This window comes from Sorex araneus, chromosome 1 (genome assembly GCF_027595985.1).
Source record: "Sorex araneus isolate mSorAra2 chromosome 1, mSorAra2.pri, whole genome shotgun sequence".
Taxonomy (NCBI): Eukaryota; Metazoa; Chordata; class Mammalia; order Eulipotyphla; family Soricidae; genus Sorex; species Sorex araneus.
In genome coordinates, this window is record NC_073302.1 from 344438533 (window position 1) to 344449925 (window position 11393).

The 11393-nt window shown below is 42.5% G+C and overlaps 1 pseudogene; it reads left to right on the plus strand.

Annotated features, from left to right (window-relative positions):
- The first annotated feature begins 898 nt into the window (after window positions 1–898).
- On the plus strand, window positions 899–1358 carry LOC129402336 (60S ribosomal protein L21-like; annotated as a pseudogene).
- Window positions 1359–11393: the final 10035 nt, after the last annotated feature.

Genomic DNA, 11393 nt, shown 5'->3' on the forward strand with positions numbered 1-11393 from the left:
AAGTGAATGCCCTGCCACAGAGGCGGGGTGCAGGTGGGGGGAGGGGAAGTGGGGGTGCTGGGAGGGATCTGGGACCATTGGTGGTGGAGAATGGGCACTGGTGGAGGGATAGGCACTCGACCATTGTATGACTGAAACGCAAGCACGAAAGTTTATAAGTATGTAACTGTACCCCACTGTGATTCACTAATAAAAAATTTTTTTAAAAAAGGTTAAAAAAAATCTCCAAGTGTACCCAGGGGAGAGCCCTGATGGCTCTTTCCATTGGCGCCTAGGTTCTGGGGTAGTCCTGGGCCACTTGGCCACCTGGGGTGGCCCAGGCCATGGGGCAGATGGAAGAGGAAACGAAAACCAAGCTGGTTGGGGATATGGGGAAAGAGAACCTTCATCCGTGACTAATGGGAATGTTGACTGGTTCAACTATTTTAAAAAGCAATATGGATATTTTCCCAAAAACTAGGAATTGAGCTTCAATATAAACTTCCATATGACCCAGCAACTACACTTTGTGGCATCTACCCCAAGGGTATAGAAACTTGATTTTGAAAAGACGTTTACACACTTATGTTTATTGAAGCTCTGATCACAATAGTAAAAATCAGGAAACAACCCATGTCTTAGAACAGGTGACTGGGTAAAGAAACTATGATACATATGCACAATGGAATACTATTTGGATAAGTGATGCAAGTTGCTCCTGTGTGGGTGGAACTGGAGAATATGAAGCTGTGAAGTGAGTTAGGAGATACAGAATGATCTCGCTCTATGATATGTGGGATATAAAAAAATCACAGTGAGGAAATTACAAATGCCCTAAGGCAACATAAACAGAGAACTGATATTTGTCTTTAAAATTAAAAAAAAAAAGGGAAGCACCAGCGCCCAGTAAATTGAAATAATGACCAACACAAAGGGAAAGCGGAGAGGCACTCGCTACATGTTCTCTAGACCATTTGGAGAACATGGAGTTGTTCCTTTGGCCACATACATGTGTATATACAAGAAAAGTGATGTCGTAGACATAAAGGGAATGGGCACAGTCCACAAATGTCATCATGGCAAAACTGGAAGAGGCCAGCATGCTGTTGGCCTTGTCGTTAAACAAGTTGAGGGCAAGGTTCTTGCCAAGAGAATTAATGTCCGCATGGAGCATATTAAGCACTCTAAGAGTCAAGACAGCTTCCTGAAATGGGTGAAGGAAAGTGATCAAAAAAAAGAAGGAAGCTAAAGAGAAAGGGACTTGGGCTCAGCTGAAGCGCCAGCCTGCTCCACCCAGAGAAACAGACTTTGTAAGAACCAACGGAAAGGAACCTGAGCTGCTGGAGCCTATTCCCTAGGAATTCATGCAGGAGAGGTGATCATTTAAAAATAGACTCCTGGACTATAAAAAAAAATTAAAAATTAAATTAAGCTAAATTAAATTAAAAAAATTTAGTCACCATGTTTTACAATGCTGCTAATATTAGGGTTTCTTGTAAAGTGCTCACCTTGCCCTGTCCACCAGAGCAGCTGCATCTCTCCACCATTGTTTTATAGCCACTCCCTGAGCCTTCCTTCCACTGCCACATCCCTGCTGTGTCAAGCTCCCTTTTGTACCTTCTGTAGACTAATTGTGTGAGGTGTGAGGTCAAATCTCTTTGTTGTTTTGATTTGCATTTTCCTGATGAGAAGGAGCACTTTCCACATTCTTATTAGCCATTTGTATACCTTCTTTGAAGAAATTTTTGTTGACATCTTTTCCTCATTTTTTTGTTGTTATTCTTTTCCTTGTTAAACTTTGCAGCTGCTTTCCTTAACTTGGATAATGAACTTTTGTCAGATAAGAGATATCTGTCTTTTTATTATGGTCATTGTTTCTATTGCTTTTTAACTAGCTGCAGTCTCATTTGTTTGTCGTTGATTTTGTTTGTGTGGCCTTTGGCATTGAATCATTGAAAATGTCTCTAGATTCAATGTCCTGAAGGGTTCTGCCTATGTTCTCAATATAATTTATGGATTTAGATTATATATCAAGATCTTTAATTCACTTTGAGTTGATTTGTGCGTGGTGTGTAATGGGTCTAGGTTAAGTTATTTATGTGACTGATCAGTTTTCTTAACATCATTTGCTTTTACTGCTTCACTCCATCCTCAGTTTCTGTGTCAAAGATTAGATGAACATTTATTCGAGGATTTATCATTAAGCTTTCCATTGGCCTGAGAATCTATCTTATTAGCTTACAGTATATTGTAAGTCTGGAAAAAGAAAATTCTCCAGTATTCCCCATCCCCAGGATTGTTTTAACTTGAGTTTCTTATCTGGCTGATGCTCACCCATGAAGGTATTTTCCCTCAGAACCCAAGGCCCCAGTTATGGGGAGAATGTGTGTGGGTGGGGCAAAAGGTCAGTACACAGTGGCAGAAAGAAAGGCAATATTGGGTGGGACTTCTGACTAGAGTCAAAAGTCAATGATGGAGGGGTGAGACCTCTGATTTGCAGGCAAAGGTGCTCGTTCCAGCCAGCCAGTGTCTGCCAACTCTTGTGTCTGGTAGCCAAGGGCAAAACTACCAGAGGATGCTGGTTGGGAGGCAGTAGGACTCAATGTGGAAAAGACATGGCAGTAGACGTGGGTGTGACAATTTTAGGGGGACAGTCCTTGGGGTAGGCTGGGAATTTTCAGGAGCCCCCTTGGTTTTCTTGCAGGGCTATGATTTTGTGAGGTAGGTGTAAAGGGTGGCTTAGAAGGTGGTGTAGAAGAGGGTCTAGTCGGGGTTGTGGAAGGTGGTAGTAGAAAGGCAACTTGCAGAGCCGGGGGGTTTGGCGAAGTAATCTTCCAAGATGCATAGGAGGGTAGAGTCATGGGTCACCTCATCCACACACCTGCAGGTTGCTTGCTTGTGCACCTGACAGGGTGTCTGGGAAGCGGCTGGGGGACAAGATGGCATGCCTGGGTTGAGCTCAATATTGTCTCACAAGACACCTGCAATGACTGGGAAGAAAATCTGGCTCTGAAGGACCAACTGCTTGCAAGTGTAGCGTCTGGGAAGCAGCTGGAGGCCCTGCATTTCTTGTTTAATAAGTGACATGGGAGAATTAAAGTTACTAATATCACTTGCAAAGTATACCATGAGCAATATACTCAAAGTTTATTTATTCAGCAAAGACTTGTGAAACTGGGAAATGTTGTAGGTAAGCGAAGCTACAAAAACATTAGACAATGCTCTCCAATTTAACAAAAAATACTTTCGATCTAGTAAAGAATGTTCATGTCAAGAGCTGGAATTTTATAGGACGAATAAATAAACATGAGATGCCTTAGGAAGTTAGGGGAAAGAGTCTGGATGTATCCTCAGCTAGCTTCCTGGCACATGCTCTTTTAACAACTCCATACCATAGGGTACATGCAAATGCACAAATTTCTATCTTTGGAAACACTCCAGACCATATTGCTTTTGTTACAGTGGAGGGAGGGGTGGGGGAGGAGGAGCACCAGGCAATCTATTTAATTCAGTTGCTTATTTAAATCTTAAATGGCCAACTTGAGGACTGGCCAGTCAGATAGGTGATGGAAATGGCTGAAGGATGGGAGTAGTTACTTTTAAAGGGAGCACACAGGCCAGGTAACTTCTCTTTGACCTTGTACTTGTTCCCAGAGGGACTGAATCTGAGTTTACTGCAGGAAGAAAAGCAGGTTTTACCCCTGAGTGTAGGATTTGAGAATCAAGGAAAGACAAAAGGACAGAGCGGGAAACACCAGCAAGCAGGGACTTGCTGCAAAGCATCGGTGACAGACCAGTGCACCATCAAGAGTCTTGAAGTATATACTCTTCAGACACCTATTCTATTCTTTCAATACCAGCACAGGTAAGAGAGTGGATGTCATGTCTAAGTCTCTCAAGCCCATAGCGATGACAACTAGAAGAGATAATTAACCTATAGCGCATACTCAGGCTCCTAACTTCCAGCAGTGACTTCTAGCTTAGTTTCCAGGGAATAATTTGAGGTCTTTAATGATGGCATCCAATCAGTTTGATTTATTAAAATTGTACAGTTCACACTACCAGGTAACAGATTTTCTTAAAAACAGAACAAAACAAGACAAAAATGAAACAGGAACATTGGTAAAGGGAGTTGAGTGTTTATTAAGAAGTTGTTCTTTTGATGTACTCTAAGTTGTTAAATTTTGACTTGAGCTGAGGATTTTCTTCAGAGAACAGTGATAGTTGGTCCTCAGTGTCAAAACATTTGGATCTCTCTTCAGTTTACTTACTGGGGCAGGTGTCTGGATTGGTCCTGTGAGAACAGTGCCTGGTTATTCCCACTAATGACAACCCTGTTTTGTCCTTATTTAAAATCTGAGAGACTTCTGGATTTATCTATGAACAAAATCTCCTATTCTTTATTTCACGTCTTGTGACAATGCTAAGAGGAAATCTGCCACTTGGTTTCAGGGGCTTCTATAATCTCTTCCTGTCAGACCCCATCTGACAATGTAGGGTAATCTACTCTCAAGTTTGTTAGAGGAAACAGTACTGAGAAATTACGGAGAAAGAAAGGCATTCCAGAAGGAAAGAACAATAGAGACAAAGGCAAGAAAATAGGTGAATGAAATATTTGGGAGTCTCAAATGATTTATACATGTTGGACTAAGTGCAGAGAGAATATGTTCTCAGAATCATAGGTAGGAGCAAAACATCTAAAGATACACAAATAATTTCAAAATCAGGCTTTACATATAAAATACCATGTGTATAAAATATTTTTTATTATTTTTATTGAATCACTGTGAGATAGTTACAAGCTTTCACGTTTGGGTTACAATCACACAATGATCAAACAACCATCCCTCCACCAGCGCACATTCCCCACCACCAATATCCCTGGTATAACCCCCCTCCCTTTCTCCATGGCAGACAATATTCCCCATACTATGCAGCTGTTAAAAGATTTCATGAAGTCATAAAATTTGCTTATAAATGAACATGTAAGTGCAGATGTCATTTCGACTATACTTTTTTGCTTCTCTGGGATATATTCCCAGCAGTGGTATTGCTGGGTCAAATGGGAGCTTGATTTCTAGCACTGTTTACAATAGCCAGAATCTGGAAAAAACCCGAATGCCCTAGAACAGATGACTGGTTGAAGAAACTTTGGTACATCTATACAATGGAATACTATGCAGCTGTTAGAAAAAAAGAGGTCATGAATTTTGCATATAAGTGGATCGGCATGGAGAGTATCATGCTAAGTGAAATGAGTCAGAAAAAGAGAGACAGACATAGAAAGATTGCACTCATCTGGAATATAGAATAACAGAGTAGGAGGCTAACACCCAAGAATAGTAGAAATAAGTACAGGAGGCTGACTCCATGGCTTGGAGGCTGGCCTCACATTCTGGGGAGAGGGCAACTCAGAGAAGGGATCACCAAGTATAATGTGGTCAGAGGCCATGAGGGGGAAGGGTGATGCAGGTTGAATGTGGGCTAGAGACTGAATACAGTGGCCACTCAACACCTTTATTGGGAACCACAACACCTAATTAGAGAGAGAGAACAAAAGGGAATTCCTTGCCACAGTGGCGGGGCGGGATGTGGGGAGATGGGATTGGGGAGGGTAGGAGGGATGCTGGGTTTACTGGTGGTGGAGAATGGGCACTGGTGAAGGGATGGGTTCTCGAACTTTGTATGAGGGAAACGTGAGCACAAAAATGTATAAATCTGTAACTGTACCCTCACGGTGATTCACTAATTAAAAATAAATAAACGAAAGAAAAATAAAAGAAAAAGAAAAAAATTGCTTATAAATGGATAGACATGGAGAGTATCATGCTAGGTGAAATGAGATGTATAGAATTTTTAATGCTCCGGGATATTTTAGAAGTAACTCCCTTAGAAAATTAGGAAAGTTATATAAGGTAACTAATATTTGAATCAAGCCTTAATTTAAGGATATGTAAGTTTTTAGGTCAGAGATTAAAGTGAAAGGATGGATGGAAAAAAAATTGCATCTATGGGTAAAAGTTACCAATACGGAAGCTGGAAACCAGAGAGAACTAATTTTAAGTATGTTAACACATGTTGGGCAGGGGCGGGGGTGAGGGTCAAACTTAAACAGTCTAAGTTTCCTAGTCTCTTAACTTCCAAAATATTAATCTTTACCTCTTTATCTGTACATACCATTTAATTTTTTGCCCTACCTATTTATCCCACTTAAGCAAATCCATGAGCAGCGGGATAACAGTGACAGTGACAGTGAACTATTTGCATATGCTTTTTGGCATATGGACAAGTCTCACAATAAACACATTACTGGGGCCCACTCAGCAAATCGATGAACAACAAAGACAGTGCAGTGCAGTGCTACTTATTTAGTGAAGAGGAGGGCAGGTTAAGGATTAAATTTGCCTTTGTAACTGTTTAGCTGCTTTGAAAGATGTTTTCCAGACCTCCCACTGGGCAGGAAACTGTCACCAAATGGATCAACAAACTGCCCTAGGAAATGTATGCAAACATTTGCAGGGAAACAGTTAACAGTCAACAAATGTTGGGATAAGCAAATGAAGAGACCTATCTGTGATCCCCTTTGATCTATAGGTGTGATTTCCCTTTGATGCTGCAATATGTGTGATTTTCCCTTTTCCCCCAGAAGGGTATAAAAACAGCTCACTTTTTGAGTCTGGGGCCTTCGGCTATGCCACGCTATTGAGGCAAGGTTGAAGGTCCCAATATAGCTTTATTGGCTAAAATAAACCCCATGCATTTGCAGAAAGAGTTGTCTTGGTTGTGTTCTTTTGTCTCTCCGAGCCTCCCCGGGGCAGAGATCTGCCGCCCCTAACAGTTTACATAAATGCATTATTTCCCTTAGGTCTTAAGTTCTTAAAGGTAGGAAATATTTTTTTTAGCCATGTTTTTATCCCCCAACAAAAGGGAGCATTGATGTCGGGGTTGGGGCAGGGGGCAAGGGTGGCTTCTGTGAAGCCAGGAGGAGAAAGAAGGGCACTTTCTCCCGATCTGCCTCTGCCACCCGGAACCCAGTGTTACTGGGTTCTTGTCTCGTCTCGCAGAAAATAATTTCAGGAGTAGACAAGCAGTGAAGTGAAACATTTTATTTGGAGGTTTTGAAGGGGTGGAGGAAGAGAAAGAGGGAAAGAGTGGAGAATAACATGCTCAAGAGAGAACCCAGGCTTCTCCAAGGGCAGAGAGAGCCCCCTACACACATCCCAGCATTAGACATGAAAGCATGAAAATCCCCATCTCAAGAAGAGAGATGCAGGTGACACATGTGCTTGGCTATGTGGGCGCAAGCAGCATGTGGGCTCTGGCAGCAGAGTCCCTTCCTTTGTTCAAAGTGGCTTTTGTAGGGTTTCTCCTAGCTGCCCCACGGGGCTTCTATCTAGGTAACAGTCTGTTGCTCAGGAGGTTACCAAGAGAGGTAGGGTTAGGAGTGGTGTTGCTCTTTGAAATTCCTTTCCGGGCCTTTTGTTCCTGCTGGAGCTTCTCTGGGTCTGTTGCTGATAGGTGAGGGTCTTATCACGCCTTAATTCCTGTTTTCTGTAAGGTTGGCGTTTGCAACTTCAGGGCTATAACCCAGGAAATTGACTGCCATTGCCCTGAGCGGGGCCTTTCCTATCTGCCTGCCTACATCAGCATAACAAACAAAGAAAGGGCCCAGTCAAGACTGAGGGTTTCTTAACTCTTGTCATCAAGAACCGCCCCGCCCCCCCCAATGTCATGCAAATGTTGACTTTTGGTTGGAGAGAAAATTGTTAGGTTAGGATGCAGGCACTGTTACTGGCTTATTGAATATGCGGCTAGCTTGCCAGGCTCTGCTGTGTGGGCGAGACACTCTCAGTAGCTTGCTGGGCTCAACAAGTCTCACGATGGAGACGTTTCTGGTACCCGCCGAGCAAATTGATGAGCAAGGGGATGACAGTGATACAGTGATACAGGATGCAGGTAAATGTTGTCAAGAGTGTGAAGACTATTATTTGGACAGGCCAAGTAGGTATTCCTTCCTGACAATAGTCTACAGTAGTCTAGATTCTTTTTCTCCGGTGTTGAAAGATTTCTACCCTCACCCTCTGCACTTGAATAGAAGAAATTGAAGAGGAGGGCAAGTTAAGAGTCAAGAACTGAAGGGCAGGTTAAGGGTTAACCGCTGAAGTTGCCCTTTGTATTGGACTTGACTGCTTTGAAAGATGTCTTCAGGACCTTCCGCTGGGCAGGACTCTGTCACCAAATGGGCCAACAAACTGCCCTGAGGAACTGTAAACAAACATTTGCTCGGAATGGTCAACAAATGTTGAAATTAGCATATTAAGTGAAATAGGTGTGGTTTTCCCTTTTGTATGGTTTTCCTATGGTTTCCTATGGTTTTCCTATTGATCCAATACCTGTGATTTTCTTTGATATGTATGATTCTCCTTTGATTCAATACATGTAATTTTCCCCCAATATGTGTGATCCCCTTTGATATATAGATGTGATTCCCTTTGATATGTGAGATTTTCATTTGTCAACAAATGTTTAGATATGCAAATTAAGTGACCTATGTGATTCCCTTTGATATGTGAGATTTTCATTTCTCCCCCAAAAGGGTATACATACAGCCTGCTTTTTGGAGGTCGGGGCCTTCAGTTATGCCACGCTATTGAGGCACAATTGAAGGTCCCAATATAGCTATATTGGCTTAAATAAACCCCATGCATTTGCAGAAAGAGTTGTCTTGGTTTTGTTCTTTTGTCTCTCCGAGCCTCCCCTGGGCAGAGATCTGCCAACCCTAACAAAATAACTTCAGAATATTCTATTTTTAAGACATATGCTTAATAATCTTAAATTAAATCTGAAATTAACATCATTTGCTTTCAAGCATTTTGTTTTCCCTTATTGATTAGTGGATCACGCGCAGCACCGCTCAGGGCTTACTCCTAGCGCTGTGCTCACTCCTGGCCATGCTCAGGCCTCGTGTAGCCTTAGATGAGGTGCCCGGGATCCAAATGGAGCAACAGGCAGCACTTGTCTGTTTTCTGAACTGTAGAAATCGTGTAGGAGACAATTGGATACAAGAGTAATTTTCTGTGTCTGTTTCTTTTTTTGGGGGGAGAGGGGGTCACAAGGGCAGTGCTCAGGTTTTACTACTGACTTTGTACTCAGCAAGCAAAGCTGCAGTGCTCAGGGGACCCTGTGGGATGCTGAGGATCGAACCTGAGTCAGGGTGTGGAAGACAAACGCTCGCTGGACTATTTCTAGCCCCTGTTTTTTTCTGATGGGCAGGGAAGGTCCCAGGGATTGACCCCATTACCTGGTACCACTGAGTGCCACTTCTCTAGGGACCCTTTTGGAGGGGTTGTTTTTGGTTTTTGTTTCTGGGTCACACTCAGTTGTGCTCAGGTCTTACTCCCGGCTCTATGCTTAGGGATCACCTCTGGAGGACTCAGGGGACCACATGGGGTGCCAGGGGTCAAACCTAGTCACCCCTTTGCGAGGAAACCGCCCTACCAACTCTGCTATGGCTCTCTCTCAATAGGCTTTAAGAAAGATTATTGTCTCCGGGCCAGAGTGATAGATAGTGCAGTAGGTGGGGCACCTGTGTTGCCTGCAGCAGACTCAGTTCAAAGCCAGGAAGGGGGGAAAAAGTACTTTCTCCCTCCTCAGCCTTCTCTTCAGTTTTTAAATAGGATAAACCAAAGTCTCAGTTGCTTTAGCTCATTCAGTATTCCTTCCTAGCAGTCTGCTCAGCTCTAGGATGTTTTGTTTTTTTCCATATCAGTCAAATTGCTCCTCAAGTTCAAATAACCCCCGAGAGGAAGCGGAATCTGCCTCCCTTTGCAGTACAAATTTCCACTTCCTCAGGAAGACAAGGTGAGCAGATTGGATTACAAGTGAGAATGACATTAAGGTGTCAGTGAGGTAGAGTCTTATTTAGTTTTATTAACTATTTGAGAAAGTGCAAACTTCAGTAGCCATGCAGCTCTCTTGGGCACGAGCAAGGCTGTCTTGGGTCTTACTTTTAGCCTTGACAAGGAAACTATCTTTGCCAATTTGTCTCAAAATATGTGATGGATGTAATGCGTATCCTCAAAGAAAGGCATATCAAGAGTAAAAATAACCTATACTTATATAGTGTTCTTGCATACTTATATTATTTGACATCTGTAGCAACAATGCAAGATACTGGTTTTATTTCTCCTAAATGAGGAACTAGAATCTCATAAGGGTTGGTGGTTGGTGTTTTTGTTTGTTTTTGTTTTGGGGCTATACCTGGCGGTGCTCAGGACTTACTCCTGGCTCTGCATTCAGGGATCACTCCTGGCAGTGTTCCAGGGACTATATGGGATGCTGATGATTGAACCCTTGTTGGCCACCTACAGGGCGAGCAACTTGCCTGCTGTTCAGCTCACCCCCTCCCCCACTCCAAGGGTTGATTTCCGGTCACTAAGTCAACAGAGAAGTCAGGAATTTGAATTCATACCCATGATTATTCTAGCTGGGATATTGCCTTAAACTCCATTACTGTGTATTCCAGCAAGAGAAAAGGATTACTTTGTGTAATGCACAAACTAAATACCTAATATACACAAGAGCCAGCAGGAATGTTGCATTAAAGTGAACAAAAAGAGATAGTACTGTCTGAAAAGTGTCATTATTTTCATTTAATTTTTTTATTGAATCACCATGAGATACACAGTTACAAAGCTTTCATAATCAGGGGCCGGAGCGATAGCACAGCGGGTAAGGCGTTTGCCTTGCACGTGGCCGACCCGGGTTCGATCCCCGGCATCCCATATGGTCCCCCAAGCACCGCCAGGAGTAATTCCTGAGTGCAAAGCCAGGAGTAACCCCTGAGCATCGCTGGGTGTGACCCAAAAAGAAAAAAAAAAAGCTTTCATAATCGGTTTCAGTCATACAATGTTTCAACACCTATCCTCCATCAGGGTATATTTCCCACAACCAAGGTACAGAGTAACCCCTCCACCAGCAATCCCACAACCTCCTCTACGGCAGGCACAAAAAGTATCATTATTTTTAGGGTGACACTTAAATGCTGACAGTGGGACAAATGATACTATTGGCTCAGTCTTAAAAGTGGCATTAAATAATAGTGAAGGCAGATAGGAGGCAAAACCTTTGAGGGCATAGTGTTTGTTTAGTAAGTACAAATGATTCATGTGAAAATTATTCAAGTTTAATAGCTTAGGAATATACAGCATGAGAGATGAGTTAGTCACATCATAATGGCAAAGATTTTAAAGATGTGAAAATATGCACTTTTATTAAGAACTAAGGGAAATGAGCCCCTGATAATTGCTGTGGGTTTATAACTTGGTACAATTGCCACAAGAAAATTAGACAATATTTGCAAAAGATATTGTGGAGGTATACATATAACTAATGTTGCCTTCTTGATCTAGGTT